Below are 21,401 nucleotides of genomic sequence, written 5' to 3'. Positions count from 1 at the left end.
CTTAAGAGGGAAATTAGGAGGGCAAAAAGGGGACATAAGATAGCTTTGGCAAATAGCGTAAAGGAGAATCCAAAGGGTTTTTACAAATACATTAAGGACAAAAAGGTAACTAGGGAGAGGATCAAAGATCAGCAAGGTGGCCTTTGTGTGGAGGCGCAGGAGATGGGGCAGATACTAAATGAATATTTTGCATCAGTATTTACTGTGGAAAGGTACATGGAAGATATAGAGTGTAGGGAAATAGATGGTGACATCTTGAAAAATATCCATATTACAGAAGAGGAGGTGCTGGATGTCTTGAAACACATAAGAGTGGATAAATCCCCAGGGCTTGATCAGGTGTGCCCGATCTGTGGGAAGCTAGGGAAGTGATTGCTGGGCCTCTTGCTAAGATATTTGTATCAATGTTAGTCACAAGTGAGGTGCCAGAAGATTGGAGGTTGGCTAACATGGTGCCACTGTTTAAAAAAGGTGCTAAGGGCAAACCAGGGAACTATAGACCAGTGAGCCTGATGTCGGTGGTGGGCAAGATGTTTGAGGGAATCCTGAGGGGCAGGATGTACATGTATTTGGAAAGGCAAGGATTGATTAGGGATAGTCAACATGGCTTTATGCATGGGAAATCATGTCTCACAAACTTGATTGAGTTTTTTGAAGAAGTAACAAAAAGGATTGATGAGGGCAGAGCCGTTGATGTGATCAGTAATGCATCAACTGTAAGGCATTCGACAAGGTTCCCCATGGGAGACTGGTGAGTAAGGTTAGATTTCATGGAATACAGGGAGAACTCATCATTTGGATACAGAACTGGCTCAAAGGTAGAAGACAGAGGGTGGTGGTGGAGGGTTGTTTTTCAGACTGGAGGCCTGTGACCAGTGGAGTGCCACAAGGATCGGTGCTGGGTCCACTAGTTTTCATCATTTACATAAATAATTTTGCTGTGAACATAAGAGGTACAGTTAGGAAGTTTGCTGATGATACCATAATTAGAGGTATGGTGGACAGTGAAGAAGGTTACCTCAGATCACAATGGGATCTTGACCAGATGGGCCAATTGGCTGAGAAGTGGCAGATGGAGTTTAATTTAGGTAAATGAGAGGTGCTGCATTTTGGGAAAGCAAATCTTAGCAGGACTTATACACTTAATGGTAAGATCCTAGAGAGTGTTGCTGAACAAAGAGACCTTGGAGTGCAGGTTCATAGCTCCTTGAAAATGAGTCGCAGATAGATAGGATAGTGAAGGCGGTGTTTGGTATGCTTTCCTTTATTGGTCAAAGTATTGAGTACGGGAGTTGGGAGGTCATGTTGCGGATGTACAGGACATTGGTGAGGCCACTGTTGGAATATTGATTGCAATTCTGGTCTCCATCCTATTGGAAAGATCCTATGGAACTTGAAAGGGTTCAGAAAAGATTTACAAGGATGTTGTCAGGGTTGGAGGATTTGAGCTATAGGGAGAGGCTGAATAGGCTAGGGCTGTTTTCCCTGGAGTGTCGGAGGCTGAGGGGTGACCTTATAGAGGTTTATAAAATCATCAGGGGCATGGATAGGATAAATAGACAAAGTATTTTCCCTGGGGTGGGGGATTCCAGAACTAGAGGGCATAGGTTTAGGGTGAGAAGGGAAAGATATAAAAGAGACCTAAGGGGCAAAGCTTTTACTCAGAGGGTGGTACGCATATGGAATGAGCTGCCAGAGGAAGTGGTGGAGGCTGGTACAATTACAACCTTTAAAAGGCATTTGGATGGGTATATGAATAGGAAGGGTTTGGAGGGATATGGGCCAAGGTGCTGGCAGGTGGGACTAGATTGGGTTGGGGTATCTGATCAACATGGATGGGTAGGACTGATGGGTCTGTTTCCATACTGTACATCTCTATGACTCTATGATTCTATCACAATGGATTCTTGGTCATCATTGGACTCTTAATTCCAGCTTTGTTTTAATGATTGAATTTAAATGCAGGTTTCAAAACCGAGTTCCCCAGAACATTTTCTTGGTCCTGGGATTAAAAGTCTATCGATAATAGCATTAAGCCATTGCTTCCCCATTTAGACTCTTAGAAAGACAGTTCCAGAACACTCGGTCCCTGGCTATGGAAGAGATTGCCAGGGCTGCTTTATCTTTTTAGGCGGCTGACTGAATGTTTGCCTTTGTGCAATCACTTCCCAAAGTGCAGAGACAATTTGGATCTTTTGGTCTGTTCGTAAAATATCATGAAAGCACAAAAATAGCGACTAATCACCTCTTTAAATGTCATAACCAGCCACCACTGGGAATTGATATCTGGGAAAAGTGGAAGGAAGTGGAAGCACATTGCGAAGCCAGTCAGAAACACCACATGAATATCCTTCCACATTCACTGCTTCAAAAGGGCACCTCCATCAGAGTGGGAAAATCCAGGTCATTTTTCTCTTTATATTGTATCAAAACCATTCATGATTTTGAATATTCTTCTGAAATCCTCTCAAAACATTTCTATCTGAAGGAGAACAATCTCCTCTTCCTCGTGTCTCAATGTAAGTATAGTCCTTCATCCTTGGTACTATTGCAGTAAACCCTCAAGAACTGCCAATCAAAACCATTTTCTTTCTCTTTATCCCTCTAAGAAACTTCCACCAATTCTGATAAAAGGTTGCAAACTGCTCTTTAAGAATTTGAAATGTGCCATATCTTCCAGGTAAATTTGCTGGTACTTTAAAAGTGAATAATGCATGAGTGTATGTTTCAATCTCTTCATCTGCAGGAAGACAGATTAACGAGGCCAGAGTTTTGGAAAGGCTTGAAAAATGAGGAAATAGCTGAAGGTTTTAACCAACCATACCCATTATTAATGGAAACAGAAGTGATTCTTTGAGCTTCATAACAATTTACAGCAGAATGGTTGCTTTTATCATTTCTGACTGCTGATGGAGGCTGTTACATTTTTTTAACCATTAAAACCATTCAAAACTGCCATACATTCAAGGAACATGTTGATTACATCACAGCATAGAGTCATAGAGTTATACAGGACAGAAACAGACCCTTCGATCCACCTCATCCATGCTGACCAGATATCCTCAACAGATCTAGTCCCAGTTGCCAGCACTTGGCCCATATCCCTCTAAACCCTTCCTATTCATACACCCATCCAGATGCCATTTAAATGTTGTAATTGTCCCAGCCTCCACCACTTCGTCTGGCAGCTTTTTTCACATTACATCAATGATCTACAACTCAATACAGTCCGTGTAAAAGAAAGATACGCATTTATATATAATCTTCCACAACTTCAGTACCCTCATGATTTTTTTTAAAAAATAACCTTTTTTTTTAATCAACCTGTTCAAAGGTATTCTGAAGAAGGGTCACTGGAACTGAAATGTTAACTCTGATTTTTCTCTACAGATGCTGCCACATCTAAAGTCATAGAGATGTACAGAACAGAAACAGACCCTTCGGTCCAACCCGTCCATGCTGAACAGATACCCTAAACTGACCTAGTCCAGTTTGGCAGCACTTAGCCCATATACCTCTAAACCTTCCTATTCATATATCCATCCAGATGCCATTTAAGTGTTGTGATTGTATCAGCCTCCACCACTTCCTCTGGCAGCTTATTCCATACACGTATCACCCTCTGTGTGAAAAAGTTGCCCTTAAGGTCCCTTTTAAACCTTTTACCTTTCACTTTAAACCTTTGCCCTCTAGTTTTGGACTCCCCCATCCCAGGGAAAAAACCTTGTCTATTTACCCTATCCATGCCCCTCATGATTTTATAAACTTCTATAAGATCACTTGTCAGCTTCTGAAGCTCCAGTGAAAACAGCCCCAGCCTATTCAGCCTATCCCTGTAGCTAAAATCCTCCAACCCTGGCAACCATCCTTGTAAATCTTTTCTGAAACCTTTCAAGTTTCACAGCTTCCTTGCTATAGGAGGGAGACCAGAATTGCACATCATATTCCAAAAGTGGCCTAACCAATGTCCTGTACAGTTGCAACATGACCTCCCTGTACTTAATACTCTGACCAATAAAGGAAAGCATACCAAATGCCTTCTTCACTATCCTATCTACCTGAGACTCCACTTTCAGGGAACAGTGTTCCTGCACTCCAGAAACACTCCCCAGGACCTTACCATTAAGTGTGTAAGTCCTGCCCTAACCTGCCTTTCCAAAATGCAGCACCTCACATTTCTCTAAATTAAACTCCATCTGCCACTCCTTGGCCAACTGGTGCATCTGATCAAAATCCCATTGTAATCTGAGGTAACCTTCTTTGCTGTCTGCTGCACCTCCAATCTTGGTGTCATCTGCAAACTTACTAACCATGACTCCTATGTTTACATCCAAACCATTTACATAAATGATGGAAAGCGATGGACCCAGCACCAATCAATGTGTCACACCACTGGTCACAGGCCTCCAGTCTGATTTTTTCCAGTAATTTCTGTTCAGAGATGTTATTACACACTTCCAGAGCAGGTGGGACTTGAACCTTGGGCCTATTAGTCTGGGAGCATGGACATTATCACTATCCCACAGAGGGTCTTACCTTTGTAGTACTTTGCAGCCAGTTAAGGTGTAATAATTAGATTAGATTACTTACAGTGTGGAAACAGGCCCTTCAGCCCAACAAGTCCACACCAACCCACCGAAGCGCAACCCACCCATTCCCCTACATTTACCCCCTCTAACTAACACTACGGGCAATTTAGCATGGGCCAATTCATCTGACCTGCACATCTTTGGACTGTGGGAGGAAACCGGAGCACCCAGAGGAAACCCACACAGACACAGGGAGAATGTGCAAACTCCACACAGTCAGTCGCCTGAGGCGGGAACTGAACCCGGGTCTCTGGCGCTGTGGGGCAGCAGTGCTAACTGCTGTGCCACCGTGCTGCCCATAAAATCAGCAATACATCAGTCGATTTACACCCAAACAGAAAAGTGATTAGTTTGTCCTTGTGATTTCGTTGAAGGATTAAATTTGCCAGAGTAAAAGGAGAATTCTCCCATTCTTTGTTGAAATAAGGCCGTTGGACCTTTTACACCCATCAGTGTGAGTTCAGTTTAGCATCTCATCCGAAGAGCAACACCCCTCAGTTCTCCGCTCAGTTCCAAAAGCCAGCCTGGTTTATGTGTCCAAAAAATGGAGTAGAGCTTGAAGGAGATAGTGCTGTTACCAACTAAGCGACAGCTGACCGAAAGAAAGGACTTGCATTTTTATTGCGTTTTGCACAAGATTTAAAACTTAGACGAAAGCATTCTGCTGTGATATGAACCTTTCATTTGAAATGCAATCGACCATATAATTTTCAGCCTGTTGTGGGGACGTGTAGTCATACTGAAGCAATTTCATTGATTTCAGTGCCAGTTAGATGGAAAACAAATCCTCTTTCAATCTGACATACTTCAACAAAGCGAAGAAGTGAAGTTAAAACAGCAGCAAATGAAGATTTATTACTCAGATCAAAAGCAATTCACAGTTACAGAATTCAAGGAAGCAAAACCATCTGAGCTGGATCCACTTTGCCAGTTAGAATAGATTTGCAGTTGAAATAATGTCACGAGGCTAGTGAAAGATAAATGATTTCTATCCACTCATTAGAGCTATTATAAAGTGGCAATTTGTTCTAGCGTTGGATTGATTGCACCTTAAGAGATAGCTCTAGTAGCAGCGTTTAATATCAGATCACAAGTAAGAATCCGTAGTTGCTGGTAATCAAGTAAAAGCAGAAAGTTCTGGAAACCCACCACACCTCAGGAAGAACCTGTGGAGCGACAGGCTGAGTTAACATTTCAAGGAAAGATTTGCATTTATTTCTCAGCTTTCCTGACCTGAGGATCCCAAAGTTTTTTTTTTAAAAAGCATTCTGTCATAGAATGTGGGCATTGTTGGTGAAGCTGCCATTTGTTGGCCATTGTTTACTAAGAGGCTTGTGATGTCATCTTAGGAAGCATTAAAGAGTCAACCACATCACCCTGGATCTGGAGTAACATGTAGGCCAGACCATGTAAGAGCAGCATGTTTCTCTTTTTTTGATTTGATATATTATTGCACGTGTACCTCAGTACAGTGAAAGGTTTTGCTTTGTGTGCAGTACAGACAGATCATACCATGCAAAGTGCATTAGGGTAATAGAACAGAGCAAAGAACACAATGTTACAGCTGAAGAGAAGGTGCACAAAGAGTGAGATCAACATTAAACTTGAAATTTGAAAGATCCATTGAAAGTCTAATAACAGCAGGGAAGAAGCTGTTCTTGAATCTGTTCATATGTGTGTGTTTAAGCTTTTGTATCTTCTGCCCAATGGAAGAAGTTAGAAGAGATTATAACAGGGGTGGGAAGGACCTTTGACTATGTTAGCTGCCTTCCCAAGGGAACCAGAAGTGTAGATGGCGTGAAGGTTGGCTTGCGCAATGGTCACAACTCTCTGTGGTTTCTTGTAGTCCTGGGCAAAGCAGTTGCCATACAAAGCCATCATGCATTCAGATAGAACGTTTTTGATAGTGCATCGATAAAAATCGGTAGCAGTCTTTGTGGACATGCCGATTTCCTTAGGCTCCTGAGGACGTAGAGGCGTAGTTGGGCTATCTTGACTAGAACATCAACATGGGTGAACCAGGACAGAGTGTTGGTGATTATCTCTCCCAGAGACTTGATGCTCTTGACCATTGATATAGATAGTGGTGTGCCCTCCGCCTTGCTTTCTGAAGTCAATGACCAGTTCTTTCATTTTGCTGATGTTAGGGAGAGATTGTTAGAGAATCTGATAGGTTTATCTGGTAATTGATAGTCACCACTACCAGATCTTATGAATTGAATTTAAATACAACCAGCTACTGTGGTGAGATTGGAACTTGTATAACAGGGCTGAAAATGTGCTGCTGGAAAAGCGCAGCAGGTCAGGCAGCATCCAAGGAACAGGAGAATCGATGTTTCAGGAAGAAGAGCTGATGCCCGAAACGTCGATTCTCCTGTTCCTTGGATGCTGCCTGACCTGCTGCGCTTTTCCAGCAACACATTTTCAGCTCTGATCTCCAGCATCTGCAGTCCTCACTTTCTCCACTTGTATAACAGGGTCCAGTTCATCAGTCCAGTGTTATGATCACTACAGTATTAGCTGCTCTCATTTAGCATGTTGAACTGGAATCATTTTTGGAATGAAGGCAACACAGTCGTTAATTGACACACAATAAGGAGATGGAGACCTGACCATCTCTTCTAGGGTCACTGTGAAGGTGCAGAACATTTTGAAGGAGGGAAAAGAGGTCACCATGAAAAGTGCCATAGAAGGATTAAAGTCAGAATTTCAGGAGTTTGTGCCAAAATTTGAAAACCACTCCAGCTGGGCACCTTGAAAGAAATACTAACCCACAATGTTATCACTCACCTTTGATGGTCACAATGGTGCCAAAATGTGGGCACCACCTTCTGCAAATATTTGAACGTAATTTTAATATGGAACAAGATTGCATCAGTTAATGTGACAATGAAAATGGAAATGCAAAGCAAGTTATATGAATATACAAATAATGAACTGGTAGAGCTTGCTCCACCTTCCAATAGGACCATGGCTGACTTGATTTAAATTCAACTCTATACTTTTGCACATCCCCAATAACTTTTCTAAGAATTGTTTTTAACTTCGTTTTTCTACATTTTTCTGCCTTTCGTAATTTGATCTTTATTTTCTTCACTTCTTACTTCTTTCTGAATTTGCTAACTTGAATTGAACCTCATCCTCCACCATCCCTCTGTATCTCTCGATTGATTCTTAAAACCACATTTGCTAAAAAGATAAGTTCTAAGCCGGCCTCTCAGTTGCCTTTGTCAGTTCATATTTCCAGCAAATGACAGGACAAAGTCTCTTCACAATGAAGGAACTTGTCTAATGAATGCAGTATGCTGCTGCAAAATAATTACGACCACCCATTCTAACACCAGGATGAACAAACTGTGTAGGTTCTTGGGCACATCACTGCTCTCAAGATCCATTCCACATCAAATACCATCCTAACTTGGAACCAAGTTGCTGTTCCTTCAATATCCTTTTGTCAACATCCTGCAACTTAACTCTACACGGCTTTAGGTATCTCTACAACACAAGGATTGCTACAGATTAAGAGGGCAACTCATTATTAACTACTCAAAGACGATTAAGAAAAGGCAATAAATGTTGACCTTGACATTGGTGCGGACACTAAGGGAATACAAAGAAAATAAAGGCACAAGGAGATTACTGCTTCACACCTGTCAGAGTCTCGTGATTTCTGGGCAATTGTCAGTTCATTGCAGCCTCTTCATTCTCCAGGTCCATCATTTTGTCATCACCTGTTGGGAAATAAGCTTTTTTTTGATTTTGGGGCCAAAAGAAGTCAAATCTGGCAAATAGGTCTCTCATTTTGAAAAAAAAAATCACACCAACTTCCATAACAGTTTTTCTTTATTGTCCCTTTGTATGATCCTTTTAGGGGGATGAAGGAAGGACAAGAATCAGCCATGATATTTCATTATCACGTGAGCACTCATGTGTACATGCTTTAGTGGGATTGTTGTTCACACGCAGCACTCTCACACTCTCTATGACATTAATTACAAGAACAGCTGGCAGTTCCCTCCAGTGTCCTGCCTTATATTTATCTTTCAAACTAAAAGCAGACAATTCGGTTGTGATCACATTGCTGTGATCCATCAGTGGGGTGGGTCTCAGTGGGATGGGTCTCAGTGGGGTGGGTCTCAGTGGGATGCCCTTCAGTCGGATGGGTCTCAGTGGGATAGGTCTCAGTGGGATGCCCTTCAGTGGGATGCCCTTCACTGGGATGGGTCTCAGTGGGGTGGGCCTCAATGGGATGGGTATCAGTGGGATGGGTATCAGTGGGGTGGGTATCAGTGGGGTGGGTCTCAGTGGGATGCCCTTCAGTGGGAAACCCTTCACTCGGATATGTCTCAGTAGGGTGGGTCTCAGTGGGATGGGTCTCAGTGGGATGCCCTTCAGTCGGATGGGTCTCAGTGGGATAGGTCTCAGTGGGATGCCCTTCAGTGGGATGGGTCTCAGTGGGATAGGTCTCAGTGGGATGCCCTTCACTGGGATGGGTCTCAGTGGGGTGGGCCTCAATGGGATGGGTATCAGTGGGATGGGTATCAGTGGGGTGGGTCTCAGTGGGATGGGTCTCAGTGGGATGCCCTTCAGTCGGATGGGTCTCAGTGGGATAGGTCTCAGTGGGATGCCCTTCAGTGGGATGCCCTTCACTGGGATGGGTCTCAGTGGGGTGGGCCTCAATGGGATGGGTATCAGTGGGATGGGTATCAGTGGGGTGGGTCTCAGTGGGATGCCCTTCAGTGGGAAACCCTTCACTCGGATATGTCTCAGTAGGGTGGGTCTCAGTGGGGATGGGTCTCAGTGGGATGCCCTTCAGTGGGATGGGTCTCAGTGGATGGGCCTCAGTGGATGGGTCTCAGTGGGATGATTTGATGGGCCAAATGGCCTGCTTCCACATTCTGTGATTCTGAAATGTCTGCAATGACTTATTTTTTCCATTATTGATTTCCACACATCAAATCCAGTTCTAACTTTGAAGCATTCTACAATGTAAAATCCTGTAATATGCAAGGACTTACAGTAAATTCAGCACCTCTTAAGGACTTCATTTACTATTTGAGTATGTTCTCAATTCCATCTCTCATCCAAACTCGAATCAATCATTAGGGTTTAATGTTCCACTTTTATCTTGGTAAAAAGACCAGCTGAACATGGCCACATCAATGAGTCATCAAGCAGTCAGTACAGACACAAGCCTTCGTTGAGATCTCTGTGGCAGACATGCTCTGTAACAAGTCTCAGCAATTATCTTGATTCAGAGATGCCGGTGTTGGACTGGGGTGTACAAAGTTAAAAATCACACAACACCAGGATATAGTCCAACAGGTTTAATTGGAAGCACACTAGCTTTTGGAGCGACGCTCATTCATCAGGTGATTGTGGAGGGCTCGATTGTAACACAGAATTTATAGCAAAAATTTGCAGTGTGATGTAACTGAAATTATGCATTAAAGAATTGATTGTCTCTTAAGCCTTTCATCTGTTAGAATACAGTGATAGTTTCACTTCTTTCATGTGTAAATCACAAAACCCTTTTTTTTAAAGTTGCATTCTCGGGTTAGCTGTTAACAATGGTGATAGCTAGACAATATGTTGAAGGTTTTAGCCCCCTGTGTTCTATGTCTATGACCTGATGTTTAGATTGATTCCAATCTAAAAAGTGATAAAACAGAGTTTTACATAAATTCATGCAGTTTTTGAGCTCAGAGTTCTACATGAATGTATGCAGTTTTTCAGCAAAGTGCAATGTAACTCTGCAAGTACAAAAAATTTCACCCCACAAAATATATGTGTGCATGTGGGTCTTTGTCTGTCTGTGTGTGTGTCTATCTGAGGTGGGGATTGTGAGTGTGAGAAAGTGTGTGTGTGAGTGTGTGTGTGTGTGTGTGTATTGAGTGCAGAGTGTCTTAAGTCTGTGAGGGGGTGCATGTGTGGGAGTGTGTGTATCTACAAGGGTGTGTGTGGGTGTCTGTGTGCGCGTCTGTGTGTACCTGTGTCCGTGTGTATGCGAGAGTGTGTGTGTGTAGGAATATCTCTGTGTGCGTGTGTGTAGTGCAATGGTGGTCACCTGTAATGTGACATAAACCCAAGGTCCCGGTTGAGACCCTCCCTTATGGTACATTGGGGAAACCGAGCAAAGGCTATGATAATGGATGAATGGGCACCACACAACAATCAACAGACAGGAGGGTTCCCTCCCAGTTGGGGAACACTTCAGTGGTCCAGGACATTCAGCCACGGACCTTCGGGTGACTATTCTCCAAGGTGAACTTCGGGACAGGCAGCAGAGAAAAGTGGCCGAGCAGAGGCTGATAGCTAAGTTCGGTACCCATAGGGAGGGCCTCAACTGGGACCTTGGGTTCGTGACACATTACAGGTGACCACCATTGCACTAAACACACACACACACATACTCCTACACACACTCTGCACTCACTACACACACACACACACACACACTCTCACACTCACAACCCCCAACCCAGACAGACACACACACAAACAGACAATGACCCACATGCACACATATATTTTGTGGGGTGAATTTCTTTGTACTTGCAGTTACATTGCACTTTGCTCAAAAACTGCATACATAAATGTAGAACTCTGAGCTCAAAAACTACATGAATTTATGTAAAACTCTGTTATCTCACTTTATAGATTGGAATCGATCTAAACATCAGGTCGTAGACAGAGAACACAGGCGGCTAACACCTTCAACATATTGTCTAGCTATCATCATTGTTAACAGCTAACCTGAGAATGCAACTTTAAAAAAAAGGGTTTTGTGATTTACACATGAAAGTGAGACTATCACTGTATTCTAACAAATGAAAGGCTTAACAGACAATCAATTCTTCAATGTATAATTTCAGTTACATCACACTGTAAATTTTTGCTATAAATTCTGTGTTACGATCGAGCCCTCCACAATCACCTGATGAAGGAGCGTCACTCTGAAAGCTAGTGTGCTTCCAATTAAACCTGTTGGACTATAACCTGGTGTTGTGTGATTTTTAACTCAGAAATTATCTGTGTTGGTGACCAGGACCATCCAGAATTCTACTTCCAGTCCTGGCACCTCTGCCCAACCCAATGAAGATAATTAGTCACAGAGTCATAGGGATGTACAGCATGGAAACAGACCCTTCAGTCCAACCTGTCCATGCCAATCAGAAATCCTAAACTAACCTCCTCCCATTTGCACTTGGTCCTTATTTGTCTAAACCCTTCCTATTCATATACCCATCCAGCTACCTTTTAAATGTTGTAATTGTACCAGCCTCCACCATTTCTTCTATACACGTTCATTCTATTCATGTACCACCCTCTGTGTGGAAAAATTGCCCCTTAGGTCTCTTTTATTTCTTTCCCCTCTCACCCTAAACCTATGCCCTCTAGTCCTAGACACCCCACCCAGGGAAAAGACCTTAGTTATTTATCCTATCCATGCCCGTCATGATTTTATAAACATCCAAAAGGTCACCCCTCAGCCTCCGATGATCCAGGGAAAACAGCCCCAGCTATTCAGCCTCTCCCTATAGCTCAAACCGTCCAACCCTGGCAACATCCTTATAAATCTTTCCTGAAGTTTCGCAACATCCTTTCGATTGACATTGGTTAGGCCACTGTTGGAATATTGGAAACATGTTAGAGTCATAGAGTCATAAAGATGTACAACATGGAAACAGACCCTTCGGTCCAACCTGTCCATGCCAACCAGATATCCCAACCCAATCTAGTCCCACCTGCCAGCACCCAGCCCATATCCCTTCAAACCCTTCGTATTCATACACCCATCCAAATGCATCTTAAATGTTGCAATTTTACCAGCCTCCACCACATCCTCTGGCAGCTCATTCCATACACGTACCACCCTCTATGTGAAAACATTGCCCCTTAGGTCTCTTTCATATCTTTCCCTCCTCCCCCTAAACCTACGCCCTCTAGTTCTGGACTCCCTGATCCCAGGGAAAAGACTTTGTCTATTTATCCTCTTCATGCCCCTCATAATTTTGTAAACCTCTATAAGGTCACCCCTCAGCCTCCGATGCTCCAGGGAAAACAGGTACCCCAGCCTGTTCAGCCTCTCCCTATCGCACATATCCTCCAACCCTGGCAACATCCTTGTAAATCTTTTCTGAACCCTTTCAAGTTTCACAACATCTTTCCGATAGGAAGGAGATGAGAATTGCTCGCAATATTCCAATAGTGGCCTCACCAATGTCCTGCACAGCCGCAATATGACCTCCCAACTCCTGTACTCAATACGCTGACCAATAAAGGAAAGCATACCAAACGCCACCTTCACTATCCTATCTACCTGCAACTCCACTTTCAAGGAGCTATGAACCTGCACTCCAAGGTCTCTTTATTCAGCAACACTCCCAAGGACCTTACCATTAAGTGTGTAAGTCCTGCTAAGATTTGCTTTCCCAAAATGCAGCACCTCGCATTTATCTGAATTAAACTCCATCTGCCACTTCTCAGCCCATTGGCCCATCTGGTCCAGATCCTGTTGTAGTCTGAGGTAACCCTCTTCGCTGTCCACTACACCTCCAATTTTGGTGTCATCTGCAAACTTACTAACTGTACCTCTTATGCTCATATCCAAATCATTTATGTAAATGACAAAAAGTAGAGGACCCAGCACCGATCCTTGTGGCACTCCACTGGTCACAGGCCTCCGGTCTGAAAAACAACCCTCCACCACCACTCTCTGTCTTCCACCTTTGAGCCAGTTCTGTATCCAAATGGCTAGTTCTCCCTTTATTACATGAGATCTAACCTTGCTAATCAGTCTCCCATGGGGAACCTTGTCAAACGCCTTACTGAAGTCCATATAGATCACATCTACTGCTCTGCCCTCATCAATCTTCTTTGTTACTTCTTCAAAAAACTCAATCAAGTTCGTGGGATATGATTTCCCATGCATAAAGCCATGTTGACTATCCCTAATCAGTCCTTGCCTTTCCAAATACATGTACATCCTGTCCCTCAGGATTCCCTCCAACAACTTGCCCACCACTGAGGTCATGCTCACTGGGCTATAGTTCCCTGGCTTGTCTTTACCACCCTTCTTTAACAGTGGCACCACGTTTGCCAACCTCCAGTCTTCCCTCACCTCACCTGTGACTATCGATGATACAAATATCTCAGCAGGAGGCCCACCAATCACTTCTCTAGCTTCCCACAGAGTTCTCAGGCACACCTGATCAGGTCCTGGGGATTTATCCACCTTTAACCATCTCAAGACATCCAGCATTTCCTCCTCTGTAATCTGGACATTTTGCAAGATGACACCATCTATTTCCCTACAGATTGTTGTGAAACTTGAAAGGGTTCAGAAACGATTTACAAGGATGTTGCCAGAGTTGGAGGATTTGAGCTATAGGGAGAGGCTGAACAGACTGAGGCTGTTTTCCCTGGAGCGTCGGAGGCTGAGGAGTGACCTTATAGAGGTTTACAAAATTATGAGGGGCATGGATAGGATAAATAGACAAAATCTTTTCCCTGGGGTCAGGGAGTGCAGAACCAGAGGGCATAGGTTTAGGGTGAGGGGGCAAAAAATATAAAAGAGACCTAAGGGGCAACGTTTTCACACAGAGGGTGGTATATGTATGGAATCAGCTACCAGAGGAAGTGTGGAGGCTGGTACAATTGCAATATTTAAGAGGCATTTGGATGGGTATATGAATAGGAAGGGTTTGGAGGGATATGGGCCAGGTGCTGGCAGGTGGGACTAGATTGGGTTGGGATATCTGGTCGGCATGGACGGGTTGGACCAAAGTGTCTGTTTCCATGGTGTACATCTCTGTGACTTTATGAAGGGAGACCAGAATTGCACACAATATTTCAAAAGTGGCCTAACCAATGTCCTGTACAGCCGCAACATGACCTCTGAACTGCTATACTCAACCCTCTGACCAATAAAGGAAAGCATACCAAACGCCTTCTTCGCAAGAACACAATTCCCTTCTGGGGAAAGTGACTCATCCATGACCTTCACCCAGAATTCTTGGGTGTTGATATGATATGGTGATAAGGGGAACTGTCTTAAACTACTTGTCAAGCACAATTCCTCTTAGAAAATGACACATTAGTCCAAATACTTGCCAATAAGTCTGAATCTTATAGCAGTGGATATGCCATATATGAAGCTCTCCGTTTACATTATCTGTGTCAACATTTCAAGTCCAGCGACCCTTCTTCAATCAAGGTTTTACGTGATCAATGAATAGTTTTATCTTGAAAGAAATAATCCACTTAATTGTTTCAGGAGTTTTTGCATGTGATTATGTCCAAGAGAAGAATGTAACATGTTGGCAACTTGTGGTTTCTGAAGATTTTTGATATTTTTTTAAGTACAGCTTTCAATATGTGGTGGCAGCTAGTGCCAGCATGGTTTGATTGCATGGTATAGAAGACTCAATTCCTTCTCATCCAACAGCATTCATCAAGGGGTTTATAGAGGTTTATAAAATCATGAAGGGCATGGATAGGGTAAGTTGACAAGGTCTTTTCCCTAGGGGGGGGAGAAGTCCAGAACTAGAGGGCATGGGTTAGAGTGAGAGGGGAAAGACTTAAAAAGGACCTAAGGGACAACATTTTCGCACAGAGGGTGGTGCATATCTGGAATGAGCTGCAGAGGAAGTGGTGGAGACTGGTACAATTCCAACATCTAAAAGGCATCTAGATTGGTATATGAAAAGGAAGGGTTTAGTGGGATTTGGGCCAACTGCTGGCAAATGGGACTAGATTAATTTAGGATATCTGGTCATAGAGTCATAGAGTCGTACAGTACAGAGACAGACCCTTTGGCCCAAATTGGTTCATGCCAACTAAAATTTCTATCCACTCTAACCGTATTTCCCTGCACTTGGCTCATATCCTTCTATCCTTTCCTATATCCATGTTTTTGTCTGAATGTCTTTTGAATGTTGTCAATGCACCTATCTCAATCGCTTCCTCTTGTAGCGCATTCCATATGTGTACTACCCTCTGTGTTAAAAAGTTGCCCCTCAGGTTCCCTTTATTTCTTTCCCCTCTAACATTAAACCTATACCCTCTAGTCCTCAATTCCCCAACCCTGATCGGTAGGGACAATTTGGACCAAAGGATCTATTTCTGTGCTGTACATCTGTGTGGAATTTGCACATTTTCCTGGTGACTGCGTGGGTTTCCTCCCACAGTCCAAAGACGTGCAGGTTGGGTGTATTGGCCATGCTAAATTGCCCAGAGTGTTCAGGGATACTTTTCAAGATTAGATTCCCTACAGTATTGAAACAGGCCATTTGGCCCCACAAGTTCACACCGACCCTCCAAAGAGTACCCAACCCAGACCCATTCCCCTACCTTATATTTACCCCTGACTAATGTACCTTACACTGTGGGCAATTTAGCATAGCCAATTGACCTGACCTGCACATCTTTGGATTGTGGGAGGAAACCGGAGCAGTTTCTGGTGCAGCCAATTGGGAAACAGGCAATTCTGGATTTGTTGTATAAAAACCAAAGGAACTGCAGATGCTGTAAATCAGAAACAAAAACAGAAGCTGCTGAAAAAGTGCAGCAGGTCTGACAGCATCTGTGAAGAGAAATCAGAGTGAGGCACTTGACCTGAAATGTTAACTCTGATTTCTCTTCACAGGTGCTGCCAATTCTAGATTTGGTGATATGTAATGAGGCAGACTTGATTAGGGAGCTTCAGGTGGAGGAACCCCTTGGGAACAGTGACCATAAAATGATAGAACTCACCCTGCAGTTTGACAGGGAGACACTGGTATCAGATGTAACAGTATTCCAATTGAGTAAAGGTGACTATAAAAACATGAGGGAGGAGCTGGCCAGGGTTGATTGATTATAGGATCTCCACAGTGTGGAAACAGGCCCTTTGGCCCAACAAGTCCACACTGACTTTCTGAAGAATATCCAACCCACACCCATTCCCTGATTTTTAACCCCTGACTAATGCACCTAATAGACACTTCCCTGAGCACTATGGACAACTCAGCGCGGCCAATTTATCTAACATGCATATCTTTGTGGGTGGAAACCAGAGCATCTGACAGAAACCCAAACAGACACAGGGAGAATGCGCAAACTTCACACAAACAGTCACTTAAGGCAGGATTTGAACCCAGGTCCCTGGCGCTGTGAGGCAGTAATGCTAACCGCTGAGCCACTGTGTCACCCCTACGTGTAAGTTAGGTGCATTAGTCAGGGGAAATGTAGAGTAATAGGGTAGGGGAATGGTTCTGGATGGCTTACTCTTCAGAGGGTGGGTATGGGCTTGTTGGGTCAAATGGCCTGTTTCCACACTCTAGGGATTCTATGATTCTATGATCTCTGTCACTGTGAGCCTCACTGTGTGCAAGGGTTCTGCAGCTTTGTTGGAATTCTACACATGAAGACTTAATTCTGGGATTGCACTTTGCTCCAGCCAGCAGACATTGGATCCCTGTAAGATTAATTCAATCTGGTATAGAGATTAAACAGTATTGGTGCTATAAGAAAAGTTCCTTTGACAATAGAAAAAAACCACAAGCTTTTATTTTGCTGCCCATTCAGGAGGTGAGGGGAAGTTAAAATTGAACAGATTAGTCCACAAATCAGCCAGTAATAGTCAGAACAAACAGTAAAGCAACCCCTTTAAAAAAAAATTGTTTGCTTTCAGTTTAGAAATCTGACAGCAATTTTCCCATCTAAAATTATTGATTTGTTCACACAACTTACAGCCACATGAAGAAAGATGAAAAAGTATTCAACAGCATCACCATTGCAACCAAGCAGTAAATCTATAAAAAGCTAAAGTAGTGGCCACTAAACGTAGTACATCTCAGAGCATGGTTAACAAGGCAAATTCAGTTAATCAAGCTAACTAAGTAAACTGGAAGAAATCTGAATGGCTGTAAAACACTCCAGCTAGCATTGAAGATTCTGGAAAAGGTTGCCAAGAATGACAACATTTCCAACACATATTTGGAAGGCAAGAAATCTGCAATCTAAATGTATTTAAACTGACAACATATCAAGCTCTCTTTTCTGCACCTCAATATTGCCGAACCAGATAAAGAAGCCTTAACATTAAAATTACTGTAGGCAATGAAAGTCCCTGTAGGCTGAACACCCGAAGTAAACCTTGCATGGTCAGGAGGGAGAGATCACACCCAGAGTGAGTCATAGCCTGAATGAAGGCGAAAGTGAGGACTGCAGATGCTGGAGATCAGAATCTAGATTAGAGTGGTGCTGGAAAAGCACAGCAGGTCTGGCAGCATCTGAGGAGTAGGAAAATCAATGTTTCGGGCAGGAGCCCTTCAGCAGGAATTCAGAAATATCAATATTCCTGCTCCTCGGATGCTGCCTGACCTGCTGTGCGTTTCCAGCACCACTCTAATCTAGACCATAGCTTAAATGAATATATAGTTCAGGGAATTTGGAGGAAATGTGAGATTTCAGTGCAGAGGGGAACAAAACACTTTATTCTTGCTTTTTATGGCTCATAATTTGTAAGGTTTTAATGGTTGATGATAGCTATTAACTGGCCTACCCATTACAGGTTACTTTCAGTTTGAAGGTAAATGGGGGAATAATTTATAAGTTATAAACTAAAAGATTGGAACAAAATTTTTAAAAGTCAGTTTGAGAACTAAGTAAATAAAGTAGAGGTGCTTGGCCAAGCAATGTGCACTAACTGAATGATGTGGAAACTGGTGGATCACATTGTGGTTCATAATGACCACATCTGTCAGATGTATGACTTGTTTGAACTTTAGCTCAAAGGTGGAGTCTGAGGTTTAATATCACAACACATCAGAGAGAGGGAGAGTTATCTGGATGCTGTGTTTCAGGAGGCAGTCACACCCCTTAGGTTGACTAACTCAAATCCAGACAGTGGTCAGGGACAGGAAGGTGTGCCTACATGTGAGGTAGGAGGGATCCATGTGACTGTGCTGAAGAAGCTTCAGCCCTTGGGCTTGTCTAACAAGTTTGGGATCCTTGCTCCCTGTGTGGATGAGAGTGGGGGACGGAGGGAGGATGAGCAAACTGACCATAGTGTTGTGGCACAGAAAGCTATTCAATAGAGGGAGAAAATAGAAAAGTAGTTGTAATCAGGGATAGTATAGTCAAGGGAAGAGACACTGTTCTCCATGGTCAGGATTGAGTCTCCTAAAGGCTGTTTTTCCTCCTGGGTGCCCAAGTTCAGGATATCTCATCTGGACTTGATTTGGAGATGCCGGTGTTGAACTGGGGTGTACAAAGTTAAAAATTACGCAACACCAGGTTAAAATCCAACAGGTTTAATTGGAAGCGCACTAGCTTTCGGAGCGACACTCCTTCATCAGGTGATTGTCACCTGATGAAGGAGCGTCTCTCCGAAAGCTAGTGTGCTTCCAATTAAACCTGTTGGACTATAACCTGGTGTTGTGTGATTTTTAACTTCATCTGGACTTGTTATGAACCAGACCAAATTCCTCAAGATATGACAAGAAGATAGCCTAGACCCTAACCTTTCCGTTCTTTAAAGACAAACATAAGGTGCTGTGTTCCAGATTGCAATTCTATTGGTCAAACTACCAAGCAAAACATACTTTATTCTGACACTGCAACTATAATACAGACAAAATAAGAATTTAAAAAAAGGTTAACTGCAACTCTATCAAAATACTTAGCAAGATAATATATATGTTAACTACCATTGATTAGCTGCTCCAAGATTGTAACATCCCATAGACACCCATTTGGCAAAGGAAAATTCAGTAAAATACATTTTCTCACTTGAAATTCTCCACTTCTGGCGAAAGGAATATCAAGAGAAAACTCTGAGAGAGAGAGAGAGAGAGAGAACTCAAATGTTTTGTTGTAGCAAGGAGAGATGTACAGCAGCTTCCAAACCCTAGCAGCTACTGAAGGTTAAACTGAAATCCTGGTTCTGTTGGAGTTTGATCCCACCCATTCAGGCTGCTTCTATTGTTCCAACTTTAAAAAAAAACCTAAGGCCTCACAAGCTATTTACTTAACTGACCTGGAACAGACCACTTTATACCGCTGTCTCAACCTCTTCCCACAAAAAGGCCAAAATACATCTCTTAAAGTCATAGTATTGGCACAGACTGCAGAGGAACTTGGAGTGGGAGGAGAAAGGTCCAATTGTCGTAGTCCAAATAAGTACCAATGATATTGTTACAAACCGGAAAGAGGGTCCGCTGAATGAATATGAGCAGCTAGTGCCTAAATTATACAGCAGAACCAAAAAGGCAAGAATCTCTGGATTATTACCTGAGCTACGACCAAATTGGCAGAGGGTCAACAAGATTAAAGAGGTCAGATTGTTGTGGGAGGAAAGGGTTTGAATTCCTGGCACATTGGCAGCAGTACTGGGAAAGGAAAGAGTTGTTCTGATGAGATAGGTTCCATATGAAACATGCTGGGACCAGAGTCCTGGTGAATTGTAAAACTAGGGCTTTAAACTAAATAGAGGTGAAGGGGTGGGTTCAGTTGTGTGGAAAATTATGGACAAAATTAAAGGGGAGGGGAAGGCTCAGCAGAGGTTATTAAAAAGTCCAGTACAAGTAATAGGACAAAAAGTATGGAAAGGGTCAAGAATCTATCTTCAGGTGTAGCAGATAAGGGGACAATTATGTGAAGGGGGCAGTTAATGAGGACTAAGGGTGTTCTACTTAAATGCATGCAGTATGCACAGCATAATAAATGAGTTTGTAGTGCAGGTTGAAATTGGCAGATATAGTGTTGTGAGTATTACAGAGAGCTGGCTGCAGGCGTTGAGGGCTGGGAACTAAATATCCAAAGATACATATCTTATCGAAAGGACAGGCATATGGGCAGAGAAGGCAAGATTGCATTGTCAGTAAGAAATCAAATTAAATCAATAGCAAGAAGTGATGGAAAGTCAGTAGGTGTTGAATCTGTGTGCGCAGAGTTGAGAAACGGCAAAGGAATAAAGATCCTGATGGGAGATGTGTACAGACCTCCTAGCAGTTATCAGGACACGGAAAAGAAAATAAATCAGAGGATAGAATAGGCATGTAAGAAAGGCATATTACAATAACCATGGGGGACTTCAATATGCAGGTGGACTGGGAAAATCAGGCTGGTAGCAGATCGCAAGACAAGGGATCAATGGAATTCCTAGAGGATGGGTTATTTAGAGCACTAGGAAACAGGCAATTCTGGACTTAGTGATGTGTAATGAAGCAGCTTTATTAGGAAACTTAAGGTGAAGGAACTCCGAGGGGGGCAGTGACCATAATAAGATAGAATTCACTCTCCAGTTTCAGAGGGAGAAACTGCAATCAAATATAACAGTATTACAATTGGGTAAATGTAAGAACATGAGGGAGGAATTGGCCAGATTTGATTGGAAGGGGACCCTAGCTGGAAAGATGGTGGAGCAGCAATGGCAGGAGCTTCTGTGTGTAACTGGGTTGCACAGTGGCTCAGTAGTTAGCACTGCTGCCTCACAGCACCCGGGTTTGATGCCAGCTTCGGGCGACTGTCTGTGTGGAGTTTTCACATTCTCCCCGTGTCTGCGTGGGTTTCCTCTGGGTGTTCCAGTTTCCTCCCACAATCCAAGGATGAGCAGGTCAGGTGAATTGTCCATGCTAAATTGCCCATAGTGTGAAGTGCCTTCGTCGGGGGTCAATAGAGGGCAGGGGAATGGGTCTGGGCGGGTTACTCTTCCGTGGGTTGGTGTGGACTTGTTGGGCCGTAGGGCCTGTTTCCACACTGTTAGGAATCTAATCTAATCTAATTCATGAGGCACAGCAGAATTTCATCCCACCAGAGAAGGAA

The sequence above is a fragment of the Chiloscyllium punctatum genome, chromosome 11, assembly GCF_047496795.1.
Source record: "Chiloscyllium punctatum isolate Juve2018m chromosome 11, sChiPun1.3, whole genome shotgun sequence".
NCBI lineage: Eukaryota > Metazoa > Chordata > Chondrichthyes > Orectolobiformes > Hemiscylliidae > Chiloscyllium > Chiloscyllium punctatum.
Note: the sequence above shows the minus strand (reverse complement) of the source record.